The 19198-nt window shown below is 36.7% G+C and overlaps 2 long non-coding RNA genes across 2 annotated transcripts in view; both read left to right on the forward strand.

The window, feature by feature from the left end:
* Positions 1 to 17828, forward strand: part of LOC139129023 (uncharacterized) — a 63577-nt gene extending 45749 nt beyond the window's left edge. The window contains exons 2-3 of the long non-coding RNA XR_011551488.1: positions 16575 to 16656; positions 16991 to 17828. This is a non-coding gene — a long non-coding RNA (uncharacterized lncRNA). The remainder of the gene's footprint in view (positions 1 to 16574; positions 16657 to 16990) is intronic.
* On the forward strand, positions 5689 to 9466 carry LOC139129019 (uncharacterized). Its single transcript, XR_011551486.1, has 2 exons — positions 5689 to 5930; positions 6612 to 9466. It is a non-coding gene; the product is annotated as an uncharacterized lncRNA (long non-coding RNA).
* Positions 17829 to 19198: the final 1370 nt, after the last annotated feature.

Consider the following 19198-nt stretch of genomic DNA (forward strand, 5'->3'; position numbering starts at 1 on the left):
AGGTCCTGAACTTGAACGAAACACAATTGCATTGGCTTTCGGATCACTTGGGCCATTCCTTGAATGTACACAAAAATTTCTACAGGCTACAAGATTCAACTGTAGAAATGGGGAAGGTGGCAAAACTGCTGCTAGCCGTTGATAAGGGGAAAGTTGGTGCCTGTACTGGAAAGTCATTGGATGATATCTCTTTTGAAGGTCAGTATCAATCATACTGTAATGAAATATTGCGAACTTCTTGAGCCAAAAAAAAATCAAAATGAAAATTGTCTTTTAAAAATTGTTCAGATGAGTTATTTGGCAGAGAGATTTTGTGTTGACCCACTGAATATTTTCACGGACAAGAAATGTCATGTACCTTGGCAATGACCTTTTCATTACATCTCAAGCCGTTTTTGTACAGCTTATAAGATATATATTAAAATGGCATTTGTGTGGCAGGTAATGGAACCGTCAACTCGACGTTTCGTAGACACGGCTAACAAAGCTGCTCGTTTAAAGCTGTTCGCGAGCGAGTTCTTGATGGGGGGTGAACATTTTCCCGACTAACAGTGAGCAATTTCGACACATAAAGAGGAAATATAATTCTCCCTTATCCCAAAGGCTGACCTGAATAACGCGACCCTGATTGACCTTTCCCGTTCTTGGTGTGTGCGCTGTATTCTTACACACTCATTCCAGGGCACCAAGTACGCGAGCGGTCAATCGAGCCTGGAATGAATCGCGTATCAAGTTATCACGAGGGCTGGTAGAAATTTGTTAAGTCAATGACATTTAGGGCCAGAGAAACAAATTATAGTCCCTTTGATTTTTTTTAGCGACAAGTTTTTTACGCGCCAGCAAAATCGCCCCCTTGTAATATTGTTACTGATGACTGTGAGTTTAAACTTTACAAACTGTCAGCGATAACCGACACATGACATTGACATGACATGTAGAACAAAGTCTGAGTGTTTTCACATTCTCCGATAAGAAAAAAAACTGTGTAGGCTATACATGCCCTAAAAGTTTAATTTGGAATTGTACATTTGCCAAATTTCTAAAACAAAATCAAGATTGACTCAAGTAGAAACGGGAACTCAGAGGTACAATGTTTTCAGATGACGCGAACTTGTATGTCAGAAATGAATGCCAGAATTAGCGTATTCAACCAACGACCCAGTTGCTGACTTTGAAATCAGTCTTGTTTATTTTGCCCAGTGTCCCAAGGGCAATACGATCAACAAAATACGAATGACACCAGCCATACTCCCATACTCAAAGCAACCAGCCTTGCTGCAGTTCATAGCCAACACCTGTTTTCGACGATTTTGTGTTCCGGGGGAAAATGGTCGGGAACAGGTTGTAAGCTAAGGAATCCTGTCGTCTTCTGCTCACAGCTACCCGGGATTTGAGAAACGGACAAGGTGCAATAGGGAAGTAATTGCCCCATCCCTGTTGGCTGCATTGCATCGCTTATCCCGGTAAATCGCCAATATTTGACACTTTTTGCCTGACGTGGCTCCCCCCGCGACGGTGTTGACTGCTGCGTCATGAGGCGCGGCTCTGAGGGGCGTGGCAAATAGCCGAACACTCTCGACATACAAATGCCTACCTTGTACTAGTTTTCGGTAGTTTTTGCTTATGAGTTTTCTTTCTTTCAATGGTCACGATTACAAGACTTTTGCCTTTCATGTTTAGATTTACAATAGATTATGTATTATTTTGCGGGCAGATATAATGTCACCTAGTGACAGTGACAGTGAATATGCACCATCGGCTTCAGGAGAACAGCAACAATATATTGATGCTGGTACAAATCGAAATGGAGAACACCAAATTCACAACTTGACAGACCATGGTAATAAAGGTAAGCTGCCCTTAGGTCTACCTCTTCGTCCCAAATTCAACTAAGCGTAGCAGACATACTTTACTGTCTCTTTTATCTGTTTACTTTTCATATTTTTGAGTACTTCCGCTCAATGCGTCGATTTGTTTTCGTAAAATAAATATCTCAGATTAGATAGTACTAAATCTGCAATTTATACTTTTGATAATTCTTGGTTTTTCTTGGTAATTATTTTTCAAAACTTGTCTTCTCTGAAATCATTTGTAAAATAGCACTGAAATTTGGTCTTCAGGGTCCTAGGATTATTGTTGGTGTTAATTACATTAATTATGCAATTAGAGGCTATTTCAACACTTTAAGGCAAAACATGGTTTTTCTCTCTGCCACTTGTCTTGAAGCTTTTGACTTGAATATGCACTTTTAGGACGAAAGAAGATTAGTAAACACACCTGTTGTTATAACCATGGGTTTCCTAAGGGAGCTTTTATAGAGAGTGGTGTTATGAGCTCATTACCTTCAGTGTTACCTGCACCATTTTAGGAATACCTTTATTAAGTTGGTTGAAATTAGCATAAATTCTCTTATTTAATTTTAGAATTGTATTCCTTTTTTACTCAATTTTCATAAACAAACAGTTCTTGGTATTTTTTATTGTTATTACCCAAACTCAATAGTATGAACATTATACAACGATACTTATGGTTTTTGTTTGGTAGCTCTGTCATCCGGTATGCCCTACACAACAGGACGAAAAATGAAGTCTCTTCAACAAACATATCTAACGGCTGATGGAAGGGTTGTAGAACTGCGCCGCAGTCCAAGAAAGCATCCTGGTAAGAATAATAGATAAGGACTAAAATTTCACTTTGCATTGGAAATTTAGAATTATCCTGCATTCATGGCAAAGATTAATGGCTTTTATACAACCCTTTTCAGAATTAGAGCGCGAAGCCACTGCAGTGAACTGCAATAAAACTGCTCACTCTAATTAGTTTCAGCTGTAGCCAGCTGGCAAAGTCGACAACATTGTATGTCCCATGCAGACAGTTTGTCTGGGAAAGTTGAAATAAAAAAGATTTGTACATGGACCAGTGCATGGTAATGTTACATTGTATCTTAATCTTGAACAAAGGGTGCCAATCGTAAACTCTCATTTACAACTCGAGCCTCAGACAGAGCTAGTTTTGCCTTTGTACAAGCAGACTTTTTGGTCTTTATCAAGTAGCCTTGTTCAACACCAAAGTGGTCACGGCTACAGCTGAAACTAATTAGTGTAAGCAGTTTTATTGCAGTTCACTGCAGTGGCTTCGCGCTCTAATTCTGAAAAGGGTTGTAATACGGTTCAGGTCACTCGGACAAGAACAAAGTGAAGATTTTGCAGGAAATACTCTTCATAACCCCAAAACGTATCGATTGCTTATCTGCCCATCATTGCCGGACGACTGTATCATATTTCAATCGAGGAATATGAAGGCACCTTAAGTCATTTAAGTTTCATTTAAACCCTTAAAAATAATTGTGCTATTTCCGTACTGTGTACTTAATGAACACCTCAAAAATATTACTAAGTTCAAACTTAATAGTTTTGATATGCTTATCAACAAATATTACCTATATCTGAGTCTAAAAAACTGCAAAAAAGTTAGTTTTAAAATGTATATGGCAAAGCCAAGTAGTTTCAACAAAATAATATTTTAATGTATTGTTTTATCGATTGATGCCAAACAAATAGAAGCGTTTATGTTGATAGGTTCTTGAACAACTTTAACTTACTTTGCAGGAAGTCAGCTCAAGTCAACACAGGTGTCATCGAGAGTACAAGTTCAAAGGACTTTGCAATCATCTTTTGATCAGAAGAAACAACCTGGTAAGTTATCAGAGTACGAGTAGAAGGAGAAAAGTGTTTGGTTTTGTCAGAGTATCATAAAGCCGAAAAGATGTATTTGTTGCTGGTAATCTCCCACATAACTTTGAGACCCAAAAGTATTTTGAAGCTTGGGTGTTGGCAGCACAGCTTATGTATGATAACTTAATTCACCATCTTCATCTTGCGCCCCTCAATTTCACAATACCTCTACGATAATACTAGTGCTTGTCACAAAACTTTTTTTATGGGTTACCAGTCCTTGAAGATGATACCACTCACTCTTTTCAAGTGAGGATGAAAATTCTGTTTAGAATTCTTATCGAAAATCTCCGCTGATAGAACTATTTCAATCGCTTTGATATTTAGTGCAAAGAGTATCAGGGATTACTTCATTTGAATTGTGTTTCAATTTTCATGAACTATACCAACATTAATACGTTGTGGGACTTTATTTCTTATTTTATGCCAATTTATGTCAAAAGATCATCTTCTGTGATACTCTCTTCTCAAAGCTTTCAAAATAGATTTGAAGATTTCTAGTTTATGCCCTTAGTGATAAATATATTCATAGAAATGTCCAATTGAATTTGAAAGTCTTTGAAAGCGCTCATCTAAGAGCTTTAAACTTAGTAAGTATGCTCATAGCAATGACCCTATTCTGATTTGTCATAGTGCATATTTGGGATGTTTACTATTTCTGATAGTATCGTTAATTTTTCTGATACTGTTCACCTACAGCCTTTCATATTCGATCTGCGAATTTCTTCTCATTTCTTGAAAGTAGTCCATTTTCAATTACCTTTTGACACCTACAATTTGCTTTAGATGTTTTCATATGTTATTTGTTGACACTAAGTGCTAACAGAGTGTCTCTGGACTAAGTGACTGTGTACGGATAAAAAGTGCTTTAGTTACATAACATGAAATTACAGACACTAAATTATCTGTGAATTATTAAGTAGAAAATAGAATCACATGATTTTTATCATTTATTTTCTTAAAAAGAGCATAGTGGAGCTCTGTTCACTTGTAGGTTATCTTCCCTAGTATATTCAACAATATCAGACTATATTCCTCAGGAGATCTATGCACAGCCTAAATTATCATATTTATGTCAGTAATGAGACTACATGTGTAAGACGAATAATATCTGGTTTGTTTTATAGCTTCAATCAAGAATTTACGATCGCCCAGAACAGAAGCAGGCGAATCTTCACCAGGAAAACTGCCTACGGATATCCGCAGAAGTCCAAGAAGACATTATGGCAAGTGTCTATAGTCTTTTCGTTTCTACTGTCATCGTAGTCCTGATAAATTCATAGTTTACTGTTCGAAATATTGAAATGCAAATGTATTGTAAAATATCTCAATCTTCTAAAGGCTATATACAGGAGAAATAGAAAGATTAGAACAAATAGTACTATGCCTTAAACAACAATATTTTGTTAATGAAACCAAGAACTACTAAGAATAAAAGTAAATATATTGAGGGGATCGGACAATGTTACATATTTGTCAGATTGGTTGCATACACTGCCATGTCGTATCAAAGACTACAATCACGAAAGATCAATAAATCCCAATGCTATGTGTACCAACGTGATAGAGAAGGAAAACGAATTCTACTTTAGGGTCTGCTTCAGGTCAAGTGTTCTGTTGTTCCTAGTATTTAAGTTAGTAATATATTATCGAAGTTCAAACTGTCAATAATTTGTGAACACAAAACAAGTAGTTTTTTTATTCCGCATTTTTACATTTAAATTAGCCAAAGCGAATCTTTGTTGTAAGTGGTTGACAATCCACAGACCATTTGAGAACAATGTTGAAAATATAATTATCCTTCTCTTGAAACCTACCCTAATGACCTAAACGTTCCATTGTTGAAAATATATGAAATACTATGTCAAAAGTTTATGTCATTTTGTCTGCTTTCAAAATAGTTGTACGACATGTGACTACAAAAGAAACTGGAGAAAATGCTGAGCAGGAGTTTGTAATTTTTTAAACTAGAATCTTATTGTTAATCAATAAATATGGAAGATACGAATGCGCTACAGTAGAGTGACAAATAAATATATACAGCTGTAATAATAATTCTGGAAAGTGGCAATTACAATATCACATTATGTTACCTCAACCCTTCAGAGAGTGCCAGTGTTTCACACAAGAAGACATCATCAGCGTCGTCTTTAACAACAAGTGTACTTAACCCGTGCAGTCCAAGTAAACAACATTGTAAGTACCAGTAAACATTTCGTGACTGTAGTATGTAGTTTTATTGTGGTAAGATTTGTTAGGAACGGTTTTCACCGCAGGATAAAGAGAACACAAGAAGACTAATTTGGGATAATTGGATAGTGTCATTTAGTCGGTTTAATCTTAAAATGTAAGCTCATCTGGTTTTCTTTTTTGCAATACACTTGTTTTGATGGGTAATTTGTAACATTGTAGCTTTCTGCTACAGGGTACCTTACGTAATTTGATCAATTAAAATGTCATATTCTCCTTAATTAGTTTCAATCGTTACATTTGGTGAATTCAACTGTGAGAAAAGCCCATGCAGCTACTAAGGTATTGATTGCATTGGAATAATCTCACTCCCACCTATATGATAATTATTAACAAATAAATTAACACTTTATTCAACTTAATTTATTATTCTAATGAAGTTTGCTACCATTCTACTTATAAAAGCTTATTATTCAAACAAGTGCACACTGTTCTTACACAGCCTTTTCTTTACTCCAGTATATGGAGAAATGTATTAAGTGTCATGATGTGATGTATAAAGCTAAATATTTTTACCAGGCTGTCAACTTCTCGTTTGTGAATTAAGATATACCGGTTAGCTTATTTTAGTAACAAGGAGGAGTGGAATACAGCACAACACGACTTCAGTTTGTCATCTCATTGCAGGTGCTGGGTTTGTAAGATCGCCCTGGACTAGCGATGAAACTGAAGCAGTCTGGAAGCATCTTGGACATCTGATCAAAGCTTCTATAACGCCAAACCAGCAGCAATGCCAATACTGCATCAAAAAGGCTGCACCCGTACTGAATTGCAGATCTTGGAAGGATGTCAAATACAAAGTCAGAAATACGATTGTAACAATTTCCAGACGAAAACGATAACTGAGCTGTAACTTTTGATGATATTTCCCTATTTTTGTTTTGTCACATCAACCAAAGCTTCTACCCCAGAGCATGTTTAGAGACACAGAATTCAGCTTGCCAATCCATCCCATACATGTGTAGACCACATAATTATTAGTGTTGACAAATGATGACCTTTTGTAGAGTTCAAATGTACACATTAACAGTGCATATTACAAAAATATAGACTCCCTGTCAGCAAACAAAATATTTGGTGTTTCAACATTCATTGAAGAGAAGAACAAGAATGTGCAATGACATACAAAACAAAATGAGTGGAAAATTGATCAAATGTTACAGCTACTGGCACTTTATATAAAATTACAGAAATGTTATTGTCATATTATTTGTATGATTTATCCAACATGCCGGAAAGAGCATTTTGATAATTTTATACATAATCAGTGAGAAAAACTGTTATATAATATCAACCGCAAGGGCCAGCATAGATTATAAATTTGCAATGAGACACTACATTAAGCAAAAGTACAAATTTAAGCTCAAGGTTGTCTACTTCTGTGACTTTTGACGACATCGAAAAAAACTTCGACTTGTTTAATAGAGAAAGCAAAGTAAGTGATGAAACGGTAAGATAGATTTCCTCTCTTGTAAAGTATTTTTAAATTACAAAGATGTTCTGGCCGTTCAGATCAACAATCGCCATATTGACATTCCAGTGGGCGATCGTGAAAGTAGCGTTCTCCTTTGTGCCGACAATATTGTGATTATAACTTGACTCCAAGGATAAACTTTAAAGAGCTATCACAGCACGTCTCGCCCACTGGTGTCAAGAATGGCACATGCTTGTCAACAGGTCCAGTACTTGAATTTTCCATTTGAAAACGAAGTATAACAGACAACTTCAGCTTTCATAACAAGTATTGAAACAACATTTTGATGAATGATGGAGCAGGGATAATAACCGTTTGAGCACTGTCAATGTGTTTTTAATAATTTGTTTTTAAAATGTAATGACTCATTTAATAGTCTACCACACAACCGTATATTTGTAAAATAATAGTTTGGACTATCCTCAATTATTGTGCTTATATTTTAAACTAATGTTTAAAATGGAGCTTTTCAGTGTTTGAATTTTACAGCTGCTAGACGACAAGGTCTTGCGATCGTCATCGCTTTCATACATCACAAGGATATTGTTCTTGACTGAACTTAGTTTTGGTTTGTCCATCAGGCAGATTTGTCCGCAGATGTACTAGTATTCAAACGCCCTTCTCCTTATTGTTATTACATGTATTACACAAATATGCATACATTGGAAGAGATGTTAATAGTAATTGTTACAGCTTACTCAAGTTATTATTGAAGGAAATAATCTTCTAGTAGCTAAAATGAAAAAAAAATGCGTGACGAAAATAGAGAGCCTGGCAACTACCTTTTTGTTGACTTTTTGTCTTCTCTTCAACCAAATACTTTGGTTGTCAAGATTGTAATGACAAATACAAGTGTTTCCCCAAAATGCTCTATGTTATGTTTGATCATGAAGGTGAAATTGCAATGAAGTCGATGCATTAACTGTCATGTGAACGTGAAATTTATAATGGTCTTTTACGGAGTAGATTGTACTACACATCCATCATATTAATGTATCATTTCCATTTGATTGAAATATATTATTAACCTCTGACAATGACGCGCCAGCTTTAACTTGATCTTGTAATATTCGTAGAGGTACCTGTGGCATAGACAGGCATTCAACAGGATTCAGCGTTCAAATTCAAAGGCAGTAACGATATGTTATATCACAGAATATTAAAACATTTGTCAAATTTTATACTGGAACATTACTGGTGAAATCTTACTTTGTTACACATGATATCATGATCTAGACTTACTTGATATAAAATACTGATATTTTTATAAGCATTCCTTTTTATGATAATGGTAAGTTTAAATTTCCATCTGATAACGATTCCATCGCCTTGCTGAGTTTTACTTTATTAATTGTAATATTTTGCATTGACAATGTCACTGACATTGGATGAATGTATCTTGCAATATTAGATATATCCTTTGTATTTGCAGAGAATAGCAGATATAGGAGAATATGTATGATTAACAAAGCTCCATTGGTAAAAAGTAGATTCTGTTGAATTAATTTGCTGTTTCCTTCCACAGTTAATACTTTCGCAACTTTTGATTCCGTTATTCATGTATGCTTCATGTATGCTTCATTTTATGAATTATGAATGATTACTGTAGTCTTCTCTTTAAGTTTGCAGTTTGTCTCCATCAGGAGGTAATCATTAGGTCTAGAAACAAAACAACAAAAATGTCAACTTTATCGAAGTACTATGCAGTTTCAGTAAAAATGACAAAATGATGCACTTCTTTCTGGATAGTGTTTCACTTGTCTCCTACCACTCACCATTACCAGTACGATCTACACTATCATAGCATCTGTTTCAGTGCAAACTTTTCCAACAGAGAATACCCTGAATTGTTTAAGTGAAGAATTACTTTAGAAAACAGGCAATGAATAATATCGCGGAAAATGTAGTCCATTTATTAAACAGAATTTTTACACAACTTTTGTAAGAATTTTCATTTATTTCGAATCACCTACCATAATAAACTGTCTGAAGACAATGTTATAAAATATATCATCCAGTGAGTGTATGTATTATGTACATCATTTGTGTAGTGACTGCATAGCTTTTTGCAGCTAGCCGTTTTGACAACTGAGATGTTCTAGAATTTACTTGAATTTGCTGAAAGTTTACTTGAAACTCTAACAAAATCGTATTGCCTATCAATGTTAGTGACTTGCACTCATATCTCATCAAAATAACACGTACAGGTTGCACATTAAAAAGTACTGCATCAAATAATTCATAATCAATAGTGTATCAGAGCTCTGCTCTGTGTGGCGCTTTCATTGCAATGGCCATTCTCACCAAGGCTAAAAGTCGCTACAGTTTCAAGTACACTTATTCACAAATTTCAATTAAACTTTGATCATACCGACTTTCAAGTCAATATTAAACATCTCAACTGTCTAAACAGGTTGCTGCAATGATTTCTGTCGTTGCATGATAAGGCAGTTTGCTGTTCTTCAAGTGCCATTGCCTTAACATTTGTAAACATTCAATCTTATATGTATTGAAATCTGCTGCAGAGATGGCGACATTTGAACCTCTTCTTGCTCTTTATTGTTCCCACCTTGCTACATCAGACAAAAGCAGATCCCACTCAAATCTCTCACTTTTACAGGAGTATAAAATGTATTAATATGATGTTTCGAACTGCACTTCTCAATGATTTATCTCCCGAGTATGTAGACGTGTGCACTGTCCAAATGATGTGGGAGCGGAGGTGTTCAAGGCCACCCCCACCGACAAACCTACCGAAAGAGTATAACCTCTGCAATTTTGACACCACCTTTTCTTCTCATAATGTACATATTCCCTTATTTTGACTCGAGCATGATCTTTGAACCCACATTGGCACATTAACCTATAATTTGTACAAGTGGTTGACGAGCGTGAAGTTTGCTTCATCCCCATCCTCAGAACCAGGCTCCCATGACTTCGATTGCGACGTAATGGCTATGATTGTGTGAAAAATGCAATTCTTAAATCGGACGAGCAGGTACCAGAGGCTTACCAGCAAACGTTCAGAACTGTTCACAAGCAAGGCGATCAAAGTCATGTTGACTTTGATAAAGAAAGGGAAAGATAAATCGATATATGGTTGCACGCGAAAGGAATAAATCAGAATTATGATAAACTAATTAGGAAGCTAATGTTGGTTGAAGTGTTTAAACGATGTGTACATGTTGATATAACAAGTCACTTGGATGAACACAAAGTTCGAAAGTTGCAAAAAGCTGCCACAGTGCATGGCTGATGATTATTCTTTGACCTACAAACCGAGCTTTAATTGAAGCAGTCAAATCGGTCAAATCCTTGTCAAGTGATTTCCTATCTCCAAATCAATATAAAAATCTAAATAAAATTCTCCATCTTATCATAAAGTCAAGGAAAAATACTAATTTCCAAGAAAAAGGTAAATTTCGGATCTTAAAGACTACCTGTGCCTGATGAAAAAAGAAAGGCCATGTCATTTCACTGTAATGGGTTTTGAAAAGTCAGGTAAATAAAGTAAACATTGAACTGACTGCTTACACCATTGCAGGGAGACTTCCAAAAATATCCAGTGTCTTTAAAATTGGAAATTTGTTGAAAGGTCAAAGTCGGATGTTATAGACAATTTTAAACCCTTTGTCTTTGAGGGATTTTTATTCTTAATTAGGAATGACACTAATCTTCGACTCATAAAGATACTGCGTGACACAGCAGCATCATAAACTTTATTATTATAGAGTGTGTTACCTTTGTCTGAAATGAACTCAGCTAAAGTTGATGTGTAAATAAAAATTGTAGAATTGGGTTATATTAATGTGCCATTGCATTCGATAAATTTACAGTCAGACTTAGTTTCATAACCTGTTACAGTGTGAGTACGACCCACTCTACCTGTTGAAGGTATTTCTATGTTACTAAAAATGATTTGGCTGGAGGAAAAGTGTTCCCCAATGCAATTGTAACTGAGAAATCTAAATTGATGACGGGCGTTGTGATCATGAAACCGAAATATTTGCCGCTTGTGTTGTAACTAGGGCCATAGGTCAAAAGGACTCAATTCATAGTAAAGATGTGACAGATAGATTTAATGATGATGTTGATATAGGACTAGATGACACCTTCTTTTCTCGACTTGATAAGAGTCACTCTACTGTTAATAACGGCAAAGATTTCTCCAATCTCAGTAATAAAATGCATTCTAAAATGAGGACTCTATCAAGCAAAATTTCAGTCGTAAAGACTTATTACAGAACAGCAAAAGGATCCTGAAATTGTGAATTTAAGGGAAAGGTCATTGTCCCTCAGTGAAATTATTTCTATACAAAAAATGGCAAACTTATAGGAAACTGGCGGCTACCTGATGCATCAGCTGAAGATGAAGGAAGAATTTTTGATCTCGTACAGATATAATTAGTTTAACCCACGACAATCTATGAGTGGGTACCTTGGAATAAATAAAACTCATAATAAAATTAAGACAACCATTTCTACCGGTTAAACGAGACGGGATGTGAGTAGATGTTGTAAATCATGTCAAATGGTAGGCAAACCAGATCGAAAGATTCAAGTTGCCTCCAGCCTATACCAGGGGTTTCATTAAGAGCCGGCAGCCGGCGAAATTGACCGGTTACTCTCACGATTTCGCCGGCTACTTTTTTGGAAATTTGAACTCTTTCATAGCTAAAATATTTTTTACCTTCGGAAATGATACGGACAAATTTCACAAGCTGTGTAATCAAACTTTTCAACGGCTTTTATGTGAAACAAAATTTAGAAGACGAGCGACTACTACGATCGCCTTGTACTACGATGCAGCACGGTCTTGCGTATACTGCCTCAATAAGAATCGGAATTGCAATTGACGATTCTATTGGCTACCTGAATTGCTGATTCCTATTTGGTTACCTTTATATACGCAAATGAAACGTGCATACTACACCTGTCGGCCGTCGTTAGCTCAACTCAAAATGGTCGATGAACAAATGAAGACGGAAGCGATCGCAAGGTCAAGCTTCGCTGTACGATCCTCGGTTTTGAAGTGAACCAAGAAACAAGAGAAGGATAATTCCGTGGATTTAAACTGCTTTCGAAGGCAATGACCTGATTTTTTTCGAACGAAAAACTTTCCGGTTACAGTTGGAATTTTAGTAAGCCGATGTGCGTTGCACTACGGTAGGCGTAATTGTGAAGGAGTTTAACCAGCTGGACGTATGATATGTACTGCTCTTCGGTCTATCGACGCCAATAGGAAAGTCGCCCAGAGTGGTTACAATACTGTCAGACCTCTAAATTCACTTCAAAAGCGATCGTCAGGTTAAATCCAATTGTGCGCTTCTAAACGTACAAATTTTCATATCCTATATCAAGGTTCTTACTTTGCATACCCATATAGTCAAATAACCTTGAGGATCTTTGATTCTATTTTCGAAATATGGTAATGATTGTCATTTTTATCATTACTCGTTATATAAATTATCCTTTTTACCTCCTTAGTGGTATCAAAGTTCTTCATCTACAGATTTCCATACCAAACATCAGGGTTCTTAATTTTAAGCATAACATTATGAGTGTTTCATCCAGGATGGCATCAACAAGGGGAATTTTCCCCCCTTTATCGGAAAATTTCGGGGGCATTTCACCAGTTCATGTGTTCTACTTGTACCTCTAAGGTGTGACTGGCACCATTTCATGGAAGGGGGGAGTGGTCCCCTTGACAAATTAATTGGGGGTGCCAACATTGCAACAGAGGGGGAATCCCCTATCCCCCTGTCTAGATATAACACTGTATAATATCATCTACATATCAAATTTATATCATTAATAATTATTAATAGTGAATTATAAAAGGTTACCTCCTTAAAGCATAGAGGCTCTAAAGACTTGTTTTCTTTGTTCAAATTATCGTCAACATCACCACATTTTATCATTTTTAATTATGAATTATCATATTTAGGCCTAATCTCCTAGGAAAATGGCTTTTATGATATGAACACAAATTGCCATGGAACACTGCTGACTATTCCCCTGAAAATACTAGAAATTCAAGTAACTGTAAGCTGTGTAAAGTAGATGTTAGTAAATTTTAGCTCATTTTTTCAGGGTTTCCGGCCTTCGGCCGGGAGGGGGAACACCCCCTCCCGGACCCTCCCCGACGACGACCGCTTTGTGGTCATGGCAGATGCAAGCCGCCTACTTTTCCATTCTAGCCCCCTACTTCAAATCTTAATGAAACCCCTGGCCTATACCCGCTTTTTTCTGAACCATTTTAGTCAAGCTTTGATAGATGACTACAGCTGCTAACTATGTCAGGTTTGACTGAGTGCTTGTTTTATACTCTAGAACCTTGACAACCAAACAATTTCAGGCCTAATGAAAGCCAAAAGGAGGAGAAGAGGAGAGTGCTGATTGCAGGATGTTAATTAAATGAAATCGTAGTCAAGAGAACATACTACACAATTGTGTTCCGATGTTGCTCAACTAGGAAATAGCTGCCAGGTATTGTTGTGGCCGATGCCTTGATTGTAGTATAAATGAACGTAATGATTTATGCTTGTATGGCTACAATGAGAGTTTATATAAATCGGGTGTAGGGGTCGCAGTCAGAAAAACTGTAACAATTAGTTCAGTTATTGAACCAATCTTTTTAAGTTTGGGGATTTGGCCGAGCGGTTCTGTCTGGGGCTTCTACGCTAGGTGACTGGGTACCGTACGTTGTGAATTCAAATCCGATTGAAACCACCGTAATTACTTCAAGTAGTGTCGTCAATATTGCGAAGTCATCTCTTCTAAATTATAGGAGCTTAGATAGTAATGTACGGGTTTACAGAGGTTTCACACATAATTTACTGCGACCCTTGTTGTAATAATAACTGTTTCTGCCATTAAAAATAAAATTTAAACATCAAATCCGCTCTGACATGAAAGAGCTCTATTATAGTAAGTGTTTGGGAGGAAACATCATTCTGTATCTTTGCTGTAACAAGTTACCAGTAGTGCTCAGTAGACACCATGGCTAGTCTGCATGATGTTTGTTTGTCTTGTCACTTGTCTACTTCGATGTTTCAACCGTGAAGGAAAGCATACTACCAAATAACATTAGCTTCCTGTGACGTATGTGTGCAAACATTCCATTCGACCAGTCGAAGCACACTTGGGCGCCATTTATTCGTGGTGAAGGAGAATCGCGCAAATTACCATGATGCCCGACTTGGAGCTGTAAATAGTTGCTTGAAAAGAAACTATATACCAACATCACTTTTCTGTAAGTAACAACCAAGATTTTTATTCACTTAGTTTGTATTGCACTGCCAGGTTCCAAATAAATTTAAATTCAAAAGAGAAAAAAGACAGCTGTACGTAGACCATTGACTGCCAGGTCTGATTTACCATGAGGAGTGGGCACATTCCAGTATTCGATTCATGTTGCTGATGAGGAATCTTAACCTATCGCTTAACGTTAACACATTTGTAAAATTACTCCAAAAACATCACTTTGCAAGCTAATGTAAAACTTACAGGTCTTTATGCCTTGTCCATCCGGACTTGCACGTTCTCATGCTTTTGGCGGCAATACAAAATTTGGCGGGAAATACTGCTCGCCATTGCAACACTGGTACAGGTTGACCCCTTAAGATGTATCAACAAACGAGACAGACAGTGTTACATGCATCTTCACCCTAATGAATCAAAAAACCTCTGTCCAGCGATTGAGATTCGATGGGCAGCAGGAATTGGGGCAATGCCGGTGTGCTTTTAAAAAATGTATCCTTTCCCCGTCCCGTTTTCAAAGTTAGACTCTCTATTTTATCTAACGCTGTTAAACTTGATCCGACTCTCACAAATAGGGATGAACTTACAAATACAGCCAATCAGACACATGCACAATGCCTCAGTGGGAGTAGTTCGATTTCAAACACCTTGGCTTTGGGGCAAGATTACATTTAAGAAACGCCTTTCGAGAGGTATCTTTGTGTGTCACCGTTGGAATCCGTTAGCATCTGTCGTCAGTAGATTTTTATTTATCTTTCAACTACTCTCCGGACAACAGCCCTCCCCCGACCATAAGTGTCATCGCGCAAGTGGCGGTTTTTATTTTTGTGGACAGTCTAATAGCTCCGTGATTGCCAAAACTGGGCCATTTTGAAGGGCGCTTAACATAATACGGCAATTTTATTGATAATTTGATTTTTACCGATATCCTCCCTATGTGCCTTTTAGTAGCATCGTAAAGTTAGTTGCGTAGACAGAGAATGCCCATGCTAGGAGTGAGAACCCAATATGCCAGCTCTCAAATAAGACGTGGTGATGGTGGGGAGGTGGTGGACTCCGGGATGATTTGAAATTTCTTGGGATAGTAAGGGGCATCTGTAAACCGTCTGCACTAGTCTTGTTCATGGGGGTTCTGAAAATATGTTCGTTCCTATTTTTACATCTTCAGATTCCATTCCAGATTCAATTAAAAATGATCGAATATTCCACATTGTCAAGTCATCCAATGGCTCTAATGTTAATAATAATTAAACAAATTATGGAATCATTTTGTATCGTTTCATGACAGCTGATTTTAAATATTCTAAAATAGTATGAACACAAATGAATTTTAAAGTAACAATGGACAGAAGCTGAAGCTGCTGAATGATCAGTAATTATTTTAAACGTAATATTTAATATTTTTCTCATCTCAATATTTTCATTGTATTTCAGATGGTTTTGTTTTACTGAATTGTTTAAAATCGTGTTGAAATGCGTATGTTTATTAATATAGCTTGAGTATGAATATGCTGTGTTGTAATTAACAATTTCGAAGTTTAATTTAAGACTGGACTGACATGCAACTACCTTCAATACGAGAATACACAATAATGATGAAAGCTCATTGATAATCTGAATCATGAATATCTCAACATGATAGGGTGTAAAACGACAGATCAGGGTTGATACAAAGAGTAAAAATAGAAAACAAAGATACATGTATTCAGAGTAATTTCAAACCCTAAGGTTATCAAACTGCATTTTACGCATATGTACTAAACAGACCTGCTATAAAATATTGTAACCTAGGTTATATTTGCATACGTTTAGAATATGTGGACACTTTTTCAGCATTCCCGCTCTTTTCACAGGTTACCTCAAAATCCAACTCTCGCAACGTTGCTGAAGAAGATGGACTCGTCTACCGTAGGTGCTCTTGAACATCCGGACAAAGTGAGTTGACATCACCTTCATATTATAAGAATACAAATCAAATCAAGCCATGATGATGGCGTTCGAAAATGTACAAAGCCGTCACTCCAGATGAGTTCGAGGCGTAAAATTATAAGGTTCTAGAATTTTTCTCAGTAGCCATTTACTCATGTATACGATGGCCAGATGTGCAAGTGTAACAAGTTAAGGCACTAATATGTACTTCTCTTCGAGGACGCAATCCATCTCAAGGACTTTTAACATTATGAACCATACCGTGTTACTTTTTCCAACACAATGGCAAACGAGGATTGTCAGAATATCAGTCACTTACAATGTTATTTTATTCATACAGAGAATAAGATGGCGACAAAGATCTAGAAGAGAAAAGAGTCTGAAACGGCTGAGAAACAAGAAGAATAAAAAGAAGAGGGTGGAAACACCTGTCATGAAAATGGAAGGATCACCAACTGCTCCGAACTATCGTCGTACAAATTTGGAGCCCGGACATAGTCAAAAAGATGTTCCTCAAAGCTATGCATACGTGCTCCTGGAAAAAATACAAAAGTTGGAAGAACAGCTTGCAAGCTCTGCAGATTATAGAAATACCGCTGGATATCCCAAAGCATCTGAGATAGATAACAGCATACGTTCGAAAATTGCTCGCATGACGAGTGGTGTTCCATATCAATATGCTCAACTACTCGTACAAAAGGTACAAAACCTCAAAAGACAAGTTGCAATATCATCATCAGTCTCAGATATAGATCACACTGTGGATGGACAATGCACGAGATCATCAGCAGGTCTTGATAGTAATCAAGTACAAAATATGACTGAACCATACGGAGATAGATTACCACTTTCAACCAGCATGCAGACTTCGGACATAAAACTTGCCAAATCTTCATCGTTTTCAAATGCCAGTCCAAATATTGAAGACTTAAATTTCTCTGACATTTCGGACGTTACTTCTGACATTGTATCTACTTTCGACATTGATGCATCACCTGCAAGATTCTATAACAAACAGTGTACCAAAGACAGCTATCAAGTGAAAATATTAGCAAAGAGATTCGAAAACAAAATAGCGAGGTTAAAAATTTTCTGGAAAAACTTGCTATTTTCAGAAACTGATCGTCAAGCTATAATGGTAAGGGAAGCTTGCAGAAAGCGACTCGCCTATACAAATGCAGACCTATATAAACACTTAAGATGTTTACGACGATTGCTGTAATTCACACTCTAATATTCACATTTATAGTATAGCTTGGTTCAGGGCAATCATCACTGTCATTCACACATTAATATTCAAATCTGTGGTATAGCTTGATTCAAGGCAATTGCCACTGTCATTCACACATTGATATTCAAATCTGTGGTGTAGCTTGATTCAGGGCTATCACCACAGTCATTCACGTATTAATATTAATATTTGTGGTACAGCTTGATTAAGGGCCATCACCACTGTCATTCACACATTAATATTCAAATCTGTGGTATAGCTTGATTCAGGGCAATCACCACTGTCATTCACACATTAATATTCAAATCTGTGGTGTAGCTTGATTCAGGGCAATCACCACTGTCATTCACACATTAATATTCAAATCTGTGGTATAGCTTGATTCAGGGCAATCACCACTGTCATTCACACATTAATATTCAAATCTGTGGTATAGCTTGATTCAGGGCAATCACCACTGTCATTCACACATTAATATTCAAATCTGTGGTATAGCTTGATTCAGGGCAATCACCACTGTCATTCACACATTAATATTCAAATCTGTGGTATAGCTTGATTCAGGGCAATCACCACTGTCATTCACACATTAATATTCAAATCTGTGGTATAGCTTGATTCAGGGCAATTACCACTGTCATTCACGTATTAATATTTATATTTGTGGTATAGCATGTTCCAGGGCCGTTACCACGGTCATTCATACAATAATATTCACATTTATGGTATAGCTTGATCCAGGGTAATTACCACTGTCATTCACACATTAATTTTGATATTTCCTGTATAGCTTGATAAAGGCCAATTATTTTTGTCATCGACTAATAAATAGATGTGACAAAATTTAGGAATACATTTAGAAATCAACTAGAAACCTTACTAGGTTTAATTGACATAGGTTTATATTAGTCGTTTTTTTTATTTTGCAAACGTTGTCGTATATAGTTAGCTGTCAGTTTTGTAAATTAAAAAATGCAGAAGAAGAACTAACAACAATTATGGCTCTATATGTGCGTATATATCGTCTTCTTACTATTCCTTCGCCTAGCCTACTAATATGTCACCAGGTCAGCAAAGTCAGTTAACTTTTGATATCTAAGTTTGGTGGGCAAAACACGTAGAGTTCCAGCTCGACCATTACTCCGCGGAACTTGTCTGCAAATTGAAAGCGTTTTAAAGGGCGCAAACTTTACAGTGAGTACAATGCAGAACTGTGTTTTACCGTGGACCGACGGCCCTAACACGCAGTGATTAATGACTCATAGTCAAAGGTGAGACCTCAAGGCTAGGGGTCACACACAAGATGTTGGAATGGTT

The sequence above is a fragment of the Ptychodera flava genome, unplaced genomic scaffold, assembly GCF_041260155.1.
Source record: "Ptychodera flava strain L36383 unplaced genomic scaffold, AS_Pfla_20210202 Scaffold_85__1_contigs__length_474606_pilon, whole genome shotgun sequence".
Lineage (NCBI taxonomy): Eukaryota > Metazoa > Hemichordata > Enteropneusta > Ptychoderidae > Ptychodera > Ptychodera flava.